Source organism: Eleutherodactylus coqui, chromosome 1, assembly GCF_035609145.1.
Source record: "Eleutherodactylus coqui strain aEleCoq1 chromosome 1, aEleCoq1.hap1, whole genome shotgun sequence".
Taxonomy (NCBI): domain Eukaryota; kingdom Metazoa; phylum Chordata; class Amphibia; order Anura; family Eleutherodactylidae; genus Eleutherodactylus; species Eleutherodactylus coqui.
In genome coordinates this window covers 296,303,680-296,323,274 of record NC_089837.1, presented here as the reverse complement: position 1 = coordinate 296,323,274, position 19,595 = coordinate 296,303,680, and the positions used below count along the sequence as shown (strand labels likewise).

Sequence of the window (19,595 nt, the reverse complement as noted above, 5' to 3'; positions counted from 1 at the left end):
GAGCGCGTGACGCGCCGGCTGCGTCATATGGCACGCCCACAGCGTCACATGACGCAGCTGGCGGTAGGCGGGGAAGCGGTTTCACGCTATCTTCCGCTGTGCTACAGCGGAAGATAGCGTGACGGACGGCTTCCATTGACTGCAATGGAAGCCGTCCGCGCGTGCACCTGCGGCAAATAGAGCATGCTGTGGGTGAGGACGGGTGAATTCACGGTGCGGAATTCCGCACCGTAAGCATTGTGCTATTAGGTTCTATTGAACCTAATAGCTGTGGGCAACGCAGCGGGTTTCCGCCGCGTATTACGCGGTGGAAATCCGTCCGTGGGAAGGAGGCCTAACTCCTACACCCCAATACATTTCATATCTGTATACACACAGATACGGCCAGGTGAGCGGCTCATACAGCTTCATGTATTAATACAAAAGGCGGACCATTGCACAGGACAAGCGCCGGTACCCCTTGTGTCAGCCCTATTTCCTCACAGTCAGTAATGGCCCTTTTGTACAGGACGACTGTCTTTTAAACGACTGTACAAGTGCTGAGGTCACCGCCGAGGACATTGGCGCTCGTGCACAGTGTTTACCCAGAGAGACTTGGCGCCGGCTCGCGGACTTCTCGCTCAGTGCTTCACCTCCTATGGGAAGCACTGAGCAGGGAGCGTTTACACGGGACAAGAAGCCAGCGAGCCAATGAGGTTTTTTAAGCTGACTGAAAAGTCAGCTTAAACAACAAATGACAAGTGCGTGATTTTTTTCGTATTCGCACAGAACCCATTTCATTTAAATTCGGTCATCTGAAGGCACTTTGCGCAATAATAAATGGGCCTTAAGCCCTTGTGACCGTCACTCCCATTACTCCCTCTATGTTTTGCCTCAGGCTGTCCATGACCCCTCTGACTCGTAGAGGGCTGCGGAATATGTCGGTGCTATACAGATATTAGTAGGAGAGGGCTGCAGGAGAGGAAGGCGCTGTAGGATATGACTAGGGTGAGTTCAGCTTCTGGTAACATAAACTGTCAGGAAGTCAGTCCTAAGTTATCTTAAGGTAACATAACGACGTCTGTGAGAAAGTAGCACTCTGCATACATAGATTTCTCTGAGCCTGGCCTGGTTTCCCAGCAGGCCCCGGGGTTACCATGGTTACACAGCTCCCAGTTCTCCCTCCTCCTCCCATGATGCACCGAGACGGCTCCAAGTCCCCCCAGTGCGCCGCCATGTTGTCGGAGTGATAGGCAGCGGCAGGGAGACGGCTCCGGGGGCTGATAGAGACATTGACCCAATCCGACTCCATCCTCTCGCTCCGCCCGTGAGTATTGTGTACATATTAGCACCGGACGGTACCGGAAAGCCTAGCCTTTCTCCGTACGACGAGATTAGATGCATTTACAGCTCCGGAAGGGGGGAGACGGGTGCTAGAAAAGGGGCCGGTCTCCGGCTGTGGGTCCTCCCCCTGCTCATGTTTTGAGGCCTCTATTGTTACTGGAGCAGCCGGGGGGGCCGCGAATTACCGCGAGTACGTGGAATAAACTGCTGGGACGTGACTTGCGGCGGGAGCCGCTGCTGGGGTCCATGGCCGCCGTCCTCCTCGGAGGGTTTTGTTCTGTAGCGGGGGCCTGCAGGTAGTGAGCGGACACTGTAGGGGCTCCTTTGTTATGGGCTGTGCTGGCCGTGGGCTCGGGCACTGCTAAGCCTAGCACGTAATATCTGGTAGCCAGGACACAAAAGAGCGTGCCCGTGGGAGCCTGCATGTGATGGCCTGCACACACCGGCCGGCCGCCGCTCGCTGTCACTGCTCCCCCTCACTTCCTCTTTGTTTTCAGGCCCAGCTATGGTCTTGCCTCCTCCTCACCCAGGGCCGGCCGAGTAACGCACCTGGCTGCTAATACCTGGCCTTGCTTTGTTTTTGCCCCTTCCATGCCTTTATGGATCCTGCTGTCTTAGGGGTGAGCTGTATATTTGGTACCAGAAAGTGCAGGGAAATATGTTGCTGCTTCCCTCCGAGAGGAGAGCAAAGTATAAACCTCCGCTAGGTAACATAGTAGGCCTTATTATGTTTATTGGATGCCCCCAGGTCAGTTCTAGGCTTAAAATGCCCCTGTACCTGTTGGCACGTGTACTTTAACTTCCAAGGAAGCCGTGCCAAGGCCGGTTTCACACGGATGAGAATCTCGCGCGACTCCTGCGCGTTGCAAAATGCACAAAACATGCATGAATATGAACTGCCTTGTTTCACATGGAGCCATACACGAGTGAGGTTTTCCCCCATAGCTATGCTGCGAGGAAAAATATTGCGCCACATCCCTTTTTCTTTTCCATTTCCACGAATCGCAGCGCCCATTGATTTTAATGGGACCTTAAATACAATGCATGGCACTCGTACGCAGTGTGAGGTTTCCCGTTGTAATCAATGGCAAACCCTTCTGATCCGCTATCGCATGTTCTACTGTCACAGAAGTGATCACAGGCATTTTTACCTGGAGATTACCAGGATACCGCCCCTATGGAACTCGCCTACGGGAGCGCTCGCACAGCGTCTTTACTACATTTATGTACGATTTTGAATTGTGTCCCATTAGTTTGTTTGGAGTACAGATTGGTGTAGTTATTCTATACTCCAAATTTAATGGAAGCAAAGTGGGGTCTGCGTCACTAATGACAGCGAACGGCGCCATTTATTCCATTCTGGGATTCCGTCACAGTGTTGTTCTTGGCAAATGTGATGGAACCCCCTAATGTAAATACAACACTGAGGCCGACTTCACGCGGCCGAGGAAATCACGCACGAGTATGAACCCCATTCTTTTGAATGGGATTATACGTATTTTTTGCTTTTTTTTTCCCCCCACATCGTGGCATGGGAAAAAATCGCTGCACCTCCTAGCTTTGGGCCTGCTCTCACATCTCCCATTGTTTCCAATGGGGCTGTTGGCAGCATCGCACCACGTGGTAGGTGCATGTGACTGCGATGGAATGAGAAGTCTCTCACTGAAAACAATGGGAGATACTCTGTGATCCTCTGCCACAGCTGTGAGATGTGAAGGAGGATCACTACTTCCCCAAAGTCATGTGAGGCGGTTTTGTTACAAATCCGCCTCACATCCGCGGTAAAATTGCATGTTGGTGAGCACGAGATCGTGCCATGATTCGTGGCTCGGTATCGCAGTCGCCTGTGTGGAATTAGCCATAGTTTCCAGTTTTGGCGTGAAGTGATGGAGTGCCAGTACGCCGTCCTCATCACATGCATCAGCCCATAATCGCCATGATTCGCCCGCAATATCTCATTGTTCTCCACAAGATGTCATTATTGGAACTCGTATACTTGGTAAACTCAGGGTTGATTTCCTTAAATTTGCCATTTAATGAATAGATTTGTACTGGACGGGGCTTGATGGTCATCTGAGCGCCGTGAAGGCTGGACACGTGGCACACCGAAGAGGGACTACTATTTCTAAGAGTCAGGTAGCCAGTGTGCCCACAAACGTGTTATTGGCAGCTAACGTTTTGGGTTGTTGACTGATGTTTTTACCAGTATTATGGCAATTTTTGGGGTCACAAATATTATTGGTATAGAACATGCAAAGGGGGTTTCTATGAATATATTGGTCATGAACATGGGCTTTGCTCTGAGAAGGAAGTGTTAGAGCAGTGCCTGAGCGTTCTGCACTGTGGTCACATATCAGCCATATACTGTACACTGCAGGTCTAGACACATCCCAGTGGCCTAATCTTCTGTTCAGGCCTAACTTCTTGATCTGTTTGCTGTGTATTCTGTGCAAGTTGTTATTTCCAGGCCAACTTGTCTCCTGCTGCTGACTTGTAGAGTTTTTATATACTGTACTCGAGTATGAATAGTGTGTTATGGTTGGGCAGAGAATACCTTTTGACTTGGACATTTGTGTTGGGTAGTGAGAGAAGAGAGAGGTGGGTACGGATATCATTACAAATGTAAGAGGTGACGTTTATGATAAAGGTCCAGGCTTACTAGACGGGATTGATGGGACACATCCTGTGATCTGTGGTATTGATGCACCGAGCTGTCAGGTCCTACCTGTTCTTCTGCCCTTTACTTGACCGTAGAAAGCAATTGTGTTATTGTTTTGAATGCTAAATGTTACTCAACTATACAACTGGTTTCTTTCCTAATGATAGAAAATTTGTTAAAATGTTTACTTTTTTTTTTTTGTCTGTAAAATGTTTGTCGCATATTGTATTTATAGTAATGCCCAAAATAGACTACAGGAGGTGACCCAAAATGTTAAAAGGGCATTCGGAGATAAATTTTTTATTATTATTAAAAGCAAAACATGGGCTAATGAAAATAACGGCATGCTTGTCACTCAGCTACTTGCAGCCCGCAGTTAAGGTAATGGGGATACAAGGCCCTCTTTCTTTGGATAAGTAGGGATCTCTGTGGTTTCCCCTATCTTTGCATAGGGAATAACTTGTCATTCTGGTACACCTATTTACTTACAACCCCCCACCCACATCCCCTCAAGCAGGCCATACACATTAGATAGAAGTAGGTTGATGGTTGAATAACTTGTGAACAAATGATTTTTTGTTTGTTTTTTGTTTTAGCAAAGTTTCATTTTGCAGATGCAGCCACACACGTTTTAGGCCTCCTTCCCACGAGCGTGACGGGGTCCGCCGTGTAATATTACGCTGTGAAGCCCGTCACGGCGCCCCCCAGAGCCCCTATACTTACCTGCGGGAGATAGCGTGAAATCGCTTCCCCGCCCACCACCGCCGCGTCACCGCCCACCACCGCCGCGTCACCGGCCGTGTCGCGTGCACGGCCGGCCGTGTCACGTGACGCGGCCGGCCGCGTCATTTGGCGTCATATGACGCGCGGCGGTGGGCGGGAAAGCGTTTTTTCACGCTATCTCCCGCTGGTTACAGCGGGAGATAGCGTGAACGGACGGCTTCCATTGACTGCAATGGAAGCCGTCAGTGCGTACAGCCCGTCCTCACCCGCAGAAAATAGAGCATGCTGCGGGTGAGGACGGGAGAAATCGCGGTGCGTAATTCCGCGCTGGAATTACGCATCGTGAGCATTGTGCTATTAGGTTCAATAGAACCTAATAGCTGCGGGCAACGCAGCGGATTTTCGCCGCGAGTTACGCGGCGGAAATCCGTTCGTGGGAAGGAGGCCTTAGTCCATATTGACCAGTAGTTCAATTGGGCCACACATGTTTAGTGACCCCCCCCCCCCCCCCTCCCCAGCAAGAGACAAATCTTTCTGGGAACATTCAAGGCAAGAGGATTCATAGATGAAAAAATGTTTGTAAAAAGGAACTTTCATCTGATTATCTGACGAAAGTGTGGAACATGGCTGACTTCCATACAATGAGTTTGTCATCTATTGGCTAAATAGTTTAACCCCTTAATGATAGCTCTATAGTGTTTTTACGTCCTGCGGCTGCACAACATGTATTAAGGGAGGTTGTGGGGTGATCTCCCTCCATACATCACGGGTGTCGGCTGTCTCTTACAGCTTACACCCAGCAGCAATAGCCCCAATAAACCGTGTGGCTCATCGGGACTGTTAATCCTTTAAATGCTGCCGTCAATTCTGACAGCAGCATTTAAGTGCCCCGAACGATGTTCGGAGGTCTCTTCGGAGGTCTCGTAGCCCCCGACGATGAGATCGCAGGAAGCTCTGCAGGTATCACGATAGCTGGGGGCCTACCGAATTCCTATCATGGGGTGGCTTGATAGACTGTCAGATTGCAGGAGCGATCAAAGCATTGCTGGTTCTTGTCTTCTGTGGGGACTAAAAAAAAAAATAAGAACATTAGTTTTGCTAATAATTAAAAAAATAACGTTAAAAAAAACCCTTTTGCCATATTTATAATCAAAAATACATGTTTGGTATTGCTGCATCTGTAAAACTCCGATCTATCAAAGTAACCTTGTTTCCAAGAAAAAATGCAATAAAAAGCGATCAAAAGGTCGTATGTATTCCAAAATGGTACCAACACAAACTACAGGATATCCCTCAAAAAAATTTGCCTCCTCACAACTGTGTCGACAGAAAAATAAAAAAGCTATTGTGTGCAGAAGATGGCGGCAGTAAATAATTAAAAAAAATTTCAATATCTTCGAAAATAAATACAAGTAGTACAGCAAAAAAAACCAACTAGATAAGTTTGGTATTGTAGTAATCATTCTTACCCATAGAACAAAGTTATGTCATTTTTGTTGCAGTTTGTGTGCCGTAAAAAACAAGGTAGAATTTCATTTTTTTTCCCCCCATTTCTCTCTACTTAGAATTCTTTTAAAGTTTTTCAGTACATTATATGATACATTAATTAGCACCATTGAAAAATACAACTCGTCCCGCAAAAAACAAGACCTCATACAGTGACGTCAATGGATAAATAAAGGAGTTATGATTTTTTTAAATGGGGGAAGGAAAAAAAAACAAAATAGGAAAAAAACAAAAAGGCTTAGTTACTTAGGCCTCATGTCCACGGGGAAAATCAGGCCCACTGAGGATTCTCCATGGAGAATCCGTAGCGGGTCCCTCCTGCCCGGCGGACATGAGTGCTGAAAATAAGAATTAACTTGCCTGCAGCGGACCGGGAAGGTCTTCTCTTCTTCACGGCCGGATCTTCTTTCTTCGGCCGGCGGCATGCTGCGCGCATGCGCTGGGCACATCCGCTGGGCCGAAGCAAGAAGATCCGGCCGTGAAGAAGAGAAGACCTTCCCGGTCCGCTGCGGGTAAGTTATTCTTATTTTAGGTCTCCCGCGGATCCGAACGGCTTCCATAGGCTTTATTCACTTTTATTGACCATCCTTGGGTATTTATCTACCCGCGGGTGGTCAATGCATCCCTATGGGGTGCGGATCCGCATGCGGGTGATCCGCTGCGGATCTAAAATCATATTTTGCCCGTGGACATGAAGCCTTAGGGGTTACATTTCGCCTGATGAAGTATCACTTTGTTTGAAATTCTTCATTGTTATCAACTATAGTCTGTGCAAGGCTAATTTTACATGGGCGATCGCGATACCGACATGAGAAAATCCCAGCAATTTTGCTTATGAGATGTCTGTGCATCAGCACTATAGGAAAACATAAGCGATTTAAAAAAAAAAAAAAAACTGCAATTTTTTTTTTTCCCATGCAATTTTGCTGGAGTGATAACATTGCAAATCTGAAGGAAAGCATTTAAAAAAATAGGTTTTATAATGCTGCCTTTTCACATGATCTCGTATTGCCGGAAAATCACGTTATTTTATCGCCTGTGTGAAACCGGCCTAAGGGAAACTTTAATTTGCATGGCCACTTATGAAAGAAGTAGGTTGGTAGTTGAAGAATTGTTAAACGAGGGCTCTGGGGAGCTCTGGTGCTGCAGATGCACGCATACACATTTACTCCATGTTGGCCATCAGTCATTCAGGCTGTGCATGCATGTTCAATGTCACTGGGCATGAAAGGTCTTTCACCCGAATGTCAAAATTTCAAACGTGGCTGACTCCTTTCCAGACAATGACACTTTGTCATCGATTGGGTAAAGCAGTCATTCATTGTTAGTTTGTAGGGTGAAGTTTGTCATCTTGGTTGAAATGATCCATTTTGACCAACTTTCGTCTGTGTGTGGTCACCTTTTAGGGGTAATTGAGCAGTCGCTGTTCAGTTAGACCAGGACTGAAACCTGCATCTGTTGTGAAATCGCCTCCAACCACTTTGTCCTTGTGCAAAATACAAGAGATCAGAAATCTCATAAAATTCTGTTCTCAATCCCGGGACAAAGGATGGCCAATTATTTAGTTGTGCAAAATTCTGTCAGATACTCCTTAGCAACAGACTGTAAGTTACCTCTTTAAGGCCTCATGTCCACGGGGAAAATCGGGCCCGCTACGGATTCTCCATGTAGAATCTGCAGCGGGTCCCTCCTGCCCCGCGGACATGAGCGCTGAAAATACAAATAAATGAGAATAAACTTACCTCCGATCCGCTCCGTTTCTTCTCTTCGCGGCGGCGTCATCTTCTCTCGTCGCGGCCGGATCTTCATTCTTCGGCTCGGCGGATGTGCACGATGACGTCGGTGACGTGCCCCGCGCATGCGCCGGGCCGAAGCAAAATGATCCGGCCGCGGCTGAGAGAGGATGGCGCGGCGCCGAAGAGAAGAACCGGAGCGTGTAAGTAAAATATGATTTTTGTGTCCCGCGGATCCGGACGGCTTCCATAGGCTTCAATAGAAGCCCGCGGGAGCCGTCCCCGCGGGAGCCCCGCATGAAAATGGAGCATGGTCCGGATTTTTTCATGCTCCATTTTTTTTAAAATCACTTTTATTGACGATCCGCGGGTATTTATCTACCCGCGGGTGGTCAATGCATCCCTATGGGGTGCGGATCCGCGCGCGGGAGAAGAGTTAAAATCCGCTGCGGATTTTAATTCTTCTTTTCCCCGTGAACATGAGCCCTAAGTGTCAGTCTTCTCTTGCAAAGGGCCATATATACGTATGTGTTCTTGGAAGAAACCTGCACAATGCTTTTTTTTTTTAAAGTTATGAATAGTAAAAATAAAGACATACGACAATAACTTAGTGGTTATGTGACTGCTTTACTTTTAGTAAATGTATGCTTTATTCACTTATTTTAAGCAGTCACAATGTGGCCATTCAGCATAGTAGATGGCCCCACATTCCTGCATTGTTTCATCTGCCCTTCTTCCGGTCTTCAGTTTCCGCTTATGGAAAGACCAGGGCCGCTTATACAATTTCCTGTCGTTATCATATTTGGGTTCTCATTGTGGCACAAGAAGCCTATCAGTGATCTCAGTTACCATGTATGTAACATGTATACACAGACAGTATGTCCACTGGTACAGGAAGTCCTAGGGAGAAGGAAGCACCAGCATGTGCAGAAGTCAGGACTTTAAGGCCTCATGTCCATGGGCCCGCACGGTTTACCCATGCAGAATTCTGCAGGAGATTCCACCTGGCCTGCAAACATGAGGCCAGAAAATACTGTATACTCACCTGTCCGGACGCTGTGGGGTCGGATCTTCTTTCCTCTGCACGTCTGATGCACTTGAGACGCCGGCAGCGTGCTGAGCACATGTGCTGTGCCATCTTTTAAAAAAAAATTTTTTTAAGTCCTGCCTTCTCGCAGTCTGCGGCACAGATGCAGTGACAGTTGTGTCTGCATCCGAGCGTCTTCCATTGGCTGCAATGGAAGCTGAGAAAGCTGTCCGTGCGGGAAAACCGCACAATAATGGAGCATGCTGCAGTTGTTTTCCCGCACGTGCGATGACATCTGCAGGTATTTAATTACCTGCTGGTGCTCAATGATTGCCTATGGGCTCAAGTTGCACATGGATTTTGTTAATCCGTATATGCAGTGATAATGAGGCCCAAGGGTATGTATACACATTAGGGATTTTCCGCAGCAAAAAAAATGCACTAAATGGTGCGACGTTTGGTGCAGCTTCATTGAGGATTTCACCCCTTCATGTGAAGGAGTGAAATATGCAAGAACTAATTTGCAGATTTAAAATCTGCAGCACAGGTGAATTTTTCTATAATCCCATTTGTACTGTAAATGCTGCTGGGTTTTCCCAGCTAATTCCACTGCTGAATCTTCCCAGCATTTCCAGCTGTTATCTGGGACTCTGGCATTGGTCTATCCTTGGATGCCCTAAAATCTTAGCATTTTTTTCCTTTTTGTGAAGCCCCATAATCTTGCATTGCTGTGAATTTTCAATGCGGAACTTGCAGAGAAAACCCGTAACAAATTCAGTGTCTGATGGTCTACTGCGAAAGTACAAAAACAAGAAGAGATCAACTGAACATAAAGATGCCACTCTATCATATTGGGATGTTTTGGACCCTTTAAAAATAGAACACAAGTGTGAATAGGGACTATGTAGTACAAAATATGCTGGAATTCCATCAACTTTTCTGTAAGAAACCATCAGAACACATATTTTGTGATAAAGCAGTTTTTTGTTAGTTTTTTTAAATAAAGAAATGCTTAATGAATACACCCTGAGACACATTTGTGTATGTTGTTGCAGTCTTTGGTGCACTTTTTTGAGGCAAAGCCATAGGTGGATTAAAAATGAAAAATATAAAGGAAGGGATTCTACTTGTCCTGGATCCTCTTCTGGCTTTAGCTAAAATAAAAACTACATCAAAAGCTGTAAGTGCGTTTTCCAAAAATAATGCTGTGTGTGAAGCCGCAAAGAAGGCATGTTTACACGTAATGGAAATGCTGGAGATATTACGTAGCGAAAACTGCAGCATTGGCGCGGATCCACAGCAGACTTAGACCCTATTATTGAAAGGGTAAAATCAGCTCTGGATCTGTATCAGTGGGATGGACTTTCCACAGTTGATGATCTGCAGAATTTCCGCTACATGTGAACATACATGAGTGCGATCACACGGGGTAGATTTTGTTGCAGCTGAAAATAAATCCATACATCTGGAGCAGATTTTGCTGCAGATTTTGGCCCTTCAATTGAATTTAAATTGGTGCTCTTTAACACCAAATATTGTGGTTATACTGTGGGGGGAAAATCTGTCTGTGTGAATGTGCCCTTAGGCCACTTTCACACGGGGCGGATTTGTCATGTATTTTCTGTATGAACTCTCTATACTTAAAATCCGCACCATTTACAATAGTGGATGAAATTTTTAAAATGTAGTGCAGGTTTTGATGCAGACTTTCAGCTGCAGATCTGCTACAGAATGTCTGCTGTGGACAATCCGCAGGAATCCACCGCATGTGAACATGCCATTAGGGTGCATTCGCATGCCAGAATATTCTGCTACCAAAATACAAATGTCTGAATGTGGATTTTGTTGTGAAATTGTCATCAGAATCTGCATGTTGGACATGTGGACTTTTCCATACAGTGGAAGGTTCTACAGTGGAATACTGGTGTTTGTGAAGGCTCCTTTAGGATATGTTGACATTATGCAGAGGAAAATTCACACAAAAAAACAACAAATGTTATAGATTTCACGTCATTTGAAGGCGAGAAATCCACAGTGAAGATCTGCAGCATAAACTGACATGCCACAGAACAGGACAATTTACACTACCGATTTTGTCCACAATCTCATTCCACAATGCTTGCACTGTAAATACATGTTTTCCACAAGAAATGCTTCCTTTTGACTTGATTTGATTGCACTTTTTGCAGAACTCATCTGGCTTTAACATAGTCCATTTATGTAATCATGTAAATGACACCTAACTTGGCTATACACGCAATACGTTTTCAACACCTTGCTAACCAATAACATTCGACCCATGTATGAGGGCCTGAAGCTGTTGGTGTAATTATTTTGGACTCTTTCACTATATCGTATTTGGGTTCTGTATCACACAGAGATCCCATTAAAGGTATATATAGACTTCTGTGAGCTTCACTATACCGTCCTGTGCATTCAATATTCACACTGAGGGTTTTTTTTTCTTCGTGCATTTCATGAGAGTTTGTAAACATGAATAAACTTTTTTGTGCCCCACGCCTCGTAATTGGTGGGGGGGATCCTAGCACCCATATCCTCCCCTTCCAGCATGTCCCAGGTTTGTATATATTCTGGGTGCACTTCAAGTGTCTGCGCCATTCACCAGATTGGAGGAGATGCTTGCTGGAACAAGTGCACATCCTAGTTGGTATATAGTAATACAGAACCTTTGTAATGCTTTTTAATCCATTTTAGCATAGGAAATTATTGAAGACACATCTATGTGGCATCACGTTTTTAAAGCATCACATGGGTGATGCTTTAGGGCCCTCTTACACAGAACATTATCATTCAGATTCTCGCTGGATCGCGGGAATCTGAACAATAATCGTCCAGTGTAAATGCTACCAGGGACTGTGCGCCAATCAGACATTCTTGTGCTTATCGGTCGTTGTTTAGTTTCTAAATCAAGCAACAATCAGCCTGTGTTAAACAGACAGTCGTTCATCTATAAACCATGACCTGTTTGGACCTGTGAATGGAGGTGGGCCGCTGGAAGCGATCTGTGGCCTGCTCCACCTCCATTCACTGAGTGAGCATCGGTCCAGTGTGAGAGCCCTGGAGCGATTATTATCGGCCGACTGTCAAGAGCTTTAGCGCCTGACAATCATCACATGCAAAAGAGGGCATATTGCTCTAACCTGACTTTGAGAGAGAAAAAAAATCCACAAGATTAGGTAACTTGTGCCAAAATTGTGCAACAAAGTGCTATAAATGCAACTAAGTAGTGGTTCAATCTGTTCACATGTAGTGCCATATTACTATTTCCAAACAAACTAGCTGAAGCATAGAGGAGGTAGAACAAAGGGGAGGATGCTCCTGTGTAAGCGCCAGTTTCCATGTGACTGCCTTTACTATCGCTGGGTACAAAGAGCAACTTCCATTTAAAAACCATAGGGCTGCCTTTCAACATAACATGTTACTAGAACATACTTATGGTTACTCTAACTGCCTGTGTAATTTATAAAAAAAAGGGTAATATGCTAGCATATATAGTGTATCCCATAAAGGCAACAAACTGCTATAAAATACATATGCTTACTCGAGATTCGGGGGGTGCCAGGGGGTGAGTGGGGGGTTGCAGAGGGGTGGGGGGGAGAGAGCTCCCCGTTCCCCACTGCTACCCCCCCGCTCCACCTCGCCGCCCCCCGAATCTTGAGTAAGCATATGTATCACCCGAGTAAGGCAGTTACTCGAAAAAAGCGATGCTCGATCGAGTAATTGCCCTAAACGAGTACGTTCGCTCATCTCTAATGCTTACGTACATTATTTTACATAATTGGTGAAAGGCAAAAATACGTTTTTACTCAGCATTTTTAACCATATTAAATAAAAGTTCAAATTAAGTTGCCAAAAAAGGACCAGGCCTGTCAGTCAGAATGTGTCAGGGAAAGAATTCTTTGGGTTCTGAATTGACCTAGTAATCTATTGGGTTCTGCACAGGCTTGCAGATTTTGATGGCCAGAGCATTCCATAGCTAATTGATTACAATGGTTAAAATTTGTTAAAAGATCCAAATGTCAGGCTGTTTTCACACAGGGTGGTTGAGATGTACTTCAAGGCTCCTTCACACGAATGCATTCCCTAAAATGCTTGTGTAAGGCCCCCTGCCCCCTGGAAGCTGCCATAGGATTGCATTAGATAACACAATCCAAGGCAGGCGGGCGTGATTTTGTCTGCGTGAAATCACACGCAGAAAACAAACCGCGTCATGTTCTATTTCTGTGCGGGTGTCGCAGAGGCCCGCACAGAAATGTCACTCCTGGGCCGCCAGCTCCGCTCTGCGCATGCGCCGACTGGCCGACACAGGGATGCGGGTCGGGTCCCACTGCGAGAATTCTCACAGCGGGATCCGACTCGGCTGTCTGCAGGCGCCCTAAGTGCATATTGCTCTATAGTGTGCATTTGCAGGGGCAGTCACATGGGCACGGTGCCTGTGGCTCTGATTGCAGTATAATGTATGTGTGTGTCTGTCTATCTATAAAATCTTTTTTTAAACTGATCTTTGCATATACTTTTTTTTTTTTTTTTACCTGAACTTGTATTGGTTTAATCGCATCTGTAGAATGGTGTAATACCATAGTATTACATTATAAATAAAGATTATTGTTACCATTATAATGTAATACTATGGTATTACACCCTTCTACAGATGCAATTAAACCAATTCAAGTTCATGTTCCCTATGGGGAGTAAAAAAAAAGTATATGTAAAGATCAGTTTACAAAAGTTTTATTAATTGTTAAAAAAATACTGTGCTTCCCTGAAAATAAGCCCTACCCAGATAATTTAGGATCTTGAGGGAGGCTTGAAATATAATCCCTACCCTGAGAATAAGCCCTAGCTGCATTACATTAAAAAAAGGAATACACTACCTAGCAGGCTCGGTTCAGGTTCTACCCGCTGCTCTCCAGAGCTCCGGTGTGGTTCCTGCAGACCTCGGCCAGTCATACATCATCACTTGCTGGTTATGAGATTCATAAATCACTCTTCTAGGAAACAATCACAGCTCAATGAACCAATCACAGCCATCGCATTGGTTCATCGAGCATTGCATTGAATGGCTGAGCAGCACTTGTAGAACCAATCACAGCCATCGCTTCCTGGAAGCGGGATATGTGAATCCTGTAACTAGGAACTGATCTTCTGTGGGCGGCAAAGGACTACAGAAACCGTTCCGAAGCTCCAGCGGGAGGGACCTGGACCGAGCATGCCAGGTAAATATAATAAGACATCCCCCGAAAAGAAGACCCAGTGCCTCTTTTGGGGGCAAAAATTAATATCACTGTGTCCTAGTAGCGCATTATTTAACATGCATGAAGAATGCTGCCAGAAAACTAAAAAACACCAGAATTGCGAATTGTTTTTTTCCTTTTTTTTTTTTTTTTGGGTAATCCGTCTCCAAGGAAAAATAAAAAGCGATCAAAAATCGTATGTACTCCTAAATGGTACCAATATTAACTACAGGATGTCTTGCAAAAAAGAGCCCTCACACAGCTATGTAGATAGAGAAAGAAAAGAAGTGATGTAGGCAGAAAATAATTACATTTTTTTTCCCCAAAGATATTTAATATTTTAAGAGTAGCACAGCAACCTCTCCACCCCTCAAAATAAAAACTATAAACTTGGTATTGTAGTAATCGCACTGACCTGTAGAATAAACTTAAGTCACTTTTGCTGCAGTATGCACACTGTGGAAATACCCCTCCCCCCCCAAAGATGTCAGGATTTTGTTTCTTACCGTCTCATTTCACATTTTTTAAGTGTTTCAATACATTACATAGTACAATTGAAAAACACAATTTGTACCATACAAAACAAGACCTCAGACTGCTACCGGTATGTGGATGGATAAATAAAAGTTATGATTTTTTTGAAAGTGGCGAGGAAAAAATTAAAATGGGGGTGAAAAAGGGAGCGATCTTAAAGGGGTTGAAGGCTATCTAGCCTAATGAATTCCGCTAAATCCTACAGTGTATTACGCAATTGCGTGGGCATTTGCACACCTCCCATGGACTTGTATGGGGACCATTGGTGTACCCAAAATTAGAGCATGCTGTTTTTTTTTTTCTTCTGTGCATAAAATGCGTGGAAATAAAACACAAATTCATCATTGTTTTTAATGGGACAGGAAAACGCATCGCATGGCATGCAATGTGAACACAAGTGCGATATAAGGTGTCTTCGTCGGAGGATCGCAACCTCACGGAAGTGATTGGAGGCGTGTTTGACAGATAAACACCTCACATCCGCTAATACATTGCACGTTCATGAGCGCGATACCGGGCTGAGTTTCTCGGCCCGATATTGCGCTTACCTGTATGTAGGTAGCGCAAAGCTACTTTCAGTCAATTATGTTTTTAGTACATATTTTGTCCTTGATTTGCAGAACGTAAGTAATAGATACATAGATAAACACCAAAGGGCCTCCAGCAAATACACCTTTTTCTGTGCCTGTCCCTCTTACCTGATTGCCTGTCAGGCTGGCTCTGTATATTCCAGTCACTTCCATGCAGTGCAGCCCCCTGTCTGATGCTTATCAAGCAAAATACTGAGGTTGAGATTTTTTTTTTTACTTTCAGTTTCACATCTATCCTATTACACCTCAGCACAGGACTAGCTGAGGCTACACCATTCTGCCTGCTAGGAGGGACAGTTCAATTACCATTACCTTCTATACTCCCATAAATAAGCTGCAGACCATGACTACAGTCAGGAGGATGAGCTGTGATCTCCTCTATTATAATTGTGTCACAGGAGCTGTGTGATCATCAGTAAATGCCACATGAGTGCCTGTGTCGCCCTGCAGGCAGTTTCATTGGTAGATCCATGTAATATCACAAAGATTGAAAATTTGACTAGAAAATGAATACATAACCCCAGGTAGATCTGAACTTTTCAGGAATGAGATCACATGACCATTTGAGGAAAAGAGGCCGGGAGATTCAGTCAGAAGAAATAACTAACCAAGATAACACTAGCATATGTATAATATATACATACATACTGGGAGATAGCTGCATAATGAATGAATACAAAAAAATCACCGCTGGGACCCTTTAACTATTGTCTTTATTTATTTGCACAGCCATATTTTTCTCAGCTGTTTTTAAACAAAAAAAAGCAGCATGCGATAGTTTTGTCTGTTTTTGCCTTCATATTTGTATTCATTGGTACAGTGGTACCTCGGGATGCGAGTGCCTTAGCTTGCGGGTTTTTTTGACTTGCGAGGAGGCTCTCTCCCGAATTTTTCCTCTGATTTACGAGCAAAAACTCAGGGTACGAGCCTGCCTGCAAGTCAAAAAACCCGCAAGCTGAGGCTCAGGGAGAGTCTATATTCGCCTGTCGCCGGCGTTTTGTCCTCGCGATGGCCTGTGGCGCTGCTGCAGGCTGTCGCTCCCTCCTCCATGCCGACACAGAGCATTGCTTTTTGGATGTGGGGCTTGACTGCCCCGCCTCCAGCAAGCTAAGCTCTGATTGGTTAACTTAGTGCTGCATCAACCAATGAAAGCTGGTGCTGGGTTAACCGATCATAGCCATTCAATGATGTCATCATCCATCCATATTATAGATTCCTATTACAGATGTGTTACAATATGCTCCAGTGACACTGGCCTAACATGCACATTACTATAGCTTATTTTTATTTAGTTTTTACTATATTTTGCTTACTCTAAGGACTTGTGAATCTGGTTGTAATGGGGAGCTTATACCATGCACCTAATTTCATATGATTTCTCTTTTTTTCCCCTTCTTGCATCTTGTATTACGGAGGTATAGGCAGAACGGTGTCTCGGTGGAGAGCAGCATTTTCTTGCAGCGCTGGGGTCCTAGGTTCAAATCTGACTAAGGACAAGGTCTGTATCCAGTTTGTATGTTTTCCCCATTTTTGCATGACCATGCCACACTTCAAAAACATACAGATGGGCTGACAATCTGTAGTCACCACAATGAGGACAGAACCCAATATCCACTGCAGAATATGCATGTGATATATAAAGATGATGATTATAATGGTGTTCTCAAGCTGAATATATTCTGCATCCAGTACCTGACAAAGCGTGCTACAGCAGCACAAGGACTCTCCAGGGACCTGCAGTGGTCCAACGCACACCATTCTGCACATGGCTCTTCCATGTGTAGGAGACTTAAATCTTTCCCCTAGTATAAATAATATGAATACTCTTCATCAGTTCCATTATCCCTGTAGATGGTTTGGTTGAATTGGATGTTCTCCTTTCTGTGTGCTTTTCTGAAATATTTATATTACAAATTACGCTTACCATTTAGGGTCCGTTTACACCAAACAATTTATTGTTTAAGCGTTGGAACGATGTCTGAGTTCACTGGGGCACTCTGTTTATACAGGCAGATACGTTGTTGATGCGGTCAAATGAGAAATCACTCATTTGTTCATTTACTGTATAAGGTCAGGCTCACACGAATGGGTCAGATTCCAAATGCAAGAGGCCCGTAGCAGCCCAGCCTGCGACCATCCTTACTTACAACACTTTAATGTACTGCACATAGCCGTGGAGGCTCGCAGGTGGTCATGTGCAGTACAGAATTTTTTTCCGTTTGTATTTCCTGCGCTGTAGCTTAGCGATGATGGGGGTACCCGCAGTACATACGCAAGGTTGGACGCCTTCATTGCCATCAATGGACGCTGTCCGCATGGATTGCTGGGTAAAATAGAGGAGCACGCTGTGATTTTTCTTTCACTCATGGAATAAGCAATTCGTATCCGTGAGTGTGAGGGAAAATTCTAAAGTGCATGTCTTTCAATGCCCGTGAGTGTGAAGAAAAGTCAGTGCAGACGCTGATTGCGGAATCTGCAATTGAAATCCAATCGTGAGACCAGCCTAAGTGAATGAGAATGACTGAACGATCCATATTTAACTGAATGATTAGTCAATGAGCCATCAATGGTTTTATGCCAACATGAAATAAACGAGGAACGAAAAGCGAACGATTTATCGTTTGTACATAAAGTTTACACTGAACATTATTGTTCTTTTTTGCTTGTTTAAATGATTTTTTGAATGATAATCGTTCCTTGTAGAAGAGCCATTGCTGATTGTTAGGATGACAGAATTAACAGTAAATCATGAACATGAGTGATGCTCCTGTAATATTACCGTTAGCCTATGTGTACACACAGGGTAAATGCTGTGGCTTTTGCATATGAATAATCTGCTGCATTGTACGTGCACTGTGGATTATAATCCCTTTAAGGACCAGATACGTTTTCTGAATTTATGTGTTGGTTTTACTGCCCTATTTCTTTTTTCTTCAGCTGCCAAAATTATGTTTGCTGTGTTTTTTTGCCGTGATACGGTATATAGGGCTATTTTTTATTATGATTATTTTTAAATGTATAGGTTTTTTTTTAAAAACAAAATTGTTTATTTACGCTAAAATGTATTGGAATCGGTTCCTCATTTAGTTTTGGGCATTTTGATATATAACATATAGTTTGGGATTACAGAGCGCATATGGTGACTGTTTTGGTTGGAGTCAGCTTTGGGTCTTTTTTTTTTTTTTGTCTATTTTCGTTTTATTCTGCAATTTTTTTTTAACCATCTATATCACATGGGCATATTGTAGTGACAACAGTCACTGGCAGAGCTGATCGGGGTCTGTTAGGACCCTGCAGCTCTGATCTAACAGCAGTCACGTGATCGACAGGTCCCATAGTGGAAGTAATACTACCTCTTTCACTTCTTAGTGAACGCTATGTACCCGGCAAAGGAGAAGGCAGAAGCGGTTAAAAATTGCTTCTGCCTTCTCCTCCGGGTCCTCAGCTTCGTTTGACAACTGAGAACCCAACCTGCTCCTCCTTGATTGCATGAACACTGGCTTTAATCCCACGTTGTACTTTTGCTATTGGCGGGGATTAATCCCAGGACCAAGCACTGTATATTTACTGTGCGTGGGCCTTAAGAGGGTAAACTCACAGCATTTCAGTTGTTTCTCACAGATTTAATCCTTTGCAATGCAAGGGGGGAATATGTGTGGCACATGCAGATTTGTTAACCTGTGTGAATATACCCTTAGTCTAACCTCATATTGGTAAGGGCGGTATTGCGGCGGAGGTTCTATGAGTTTCTCTCATTGTTTTCAATAGGAGACCTTGCATCATGTGCACTTTGCACATGGTGCGATGCTGCTGTGGGTCCTATTAAAAACAATGGGCAGTGCAATGCAAAGGCACGCACAAGATAGGACATGCAGCGATTTGATTCCCGCATTGCTGTGCCTCGCTGGAAAAAGTCGCTCACTTGTATATCCGATTCTTTCACAGTACAAGCCATGTAGATGAGATTTCATGCTGCAGATTCTTACGGTTGATTTTTAACCCCTAAAGGGGTTGTCTCGCGAAAGCAAGTGGGGTTAAGTACTTCTGTATGGCCATATTAATGCACTTTGTAATATACATCATGCATTAAATATGAGCCATACAGAAGTTATTCACTTACCTTCCCTGCGCTGGCGTCCCTGTCTCCATGGCTCCGTCTAACTTCAGCGTCTAATCTCCCGATTAGACGCGCTTGCGCAGAAGGGTCTTCTCCCATCTGTTTGGTCCGGCACGAGCGGCATTCTG

At 44.5% G+C, this 19,595-nt stretch overlaps 1 protein-coding gene across 8 annotated transcripts in view; it reads left to right on the top strand.

Annotated features, from left to right (window-relative positions):
- The first annotated feature begins 1,192 nt into the window (after positions 1 to 1,192).
- The window catches only part of PUM1 (pumilio RNA binding family member 1), a 63,648-nt gene continuing 45,245 nt past the window's right edge, over positions 1,193 to 19,595 (top strand). For 6 of the 8 annotated variants that reach the window (XM_066573733.1, XM_066573724.1, XM_066573716.1 and 3 more), the window contains exons 1-2: positions 1,193 to 1,306; positions 16,772 to 16,848. The gene's annotated coding sequence lies outside the window, so the exon portion shown is untranslated. Of the gene's footprint in view, positions 1,307 to 16,765; positions 16,849 to 19,595 lie in introns of all 8 variants that reach the window. The other 2 variants (XM_066573677.1, XM_066573686.1) reach the window with 2 other exon arrangements.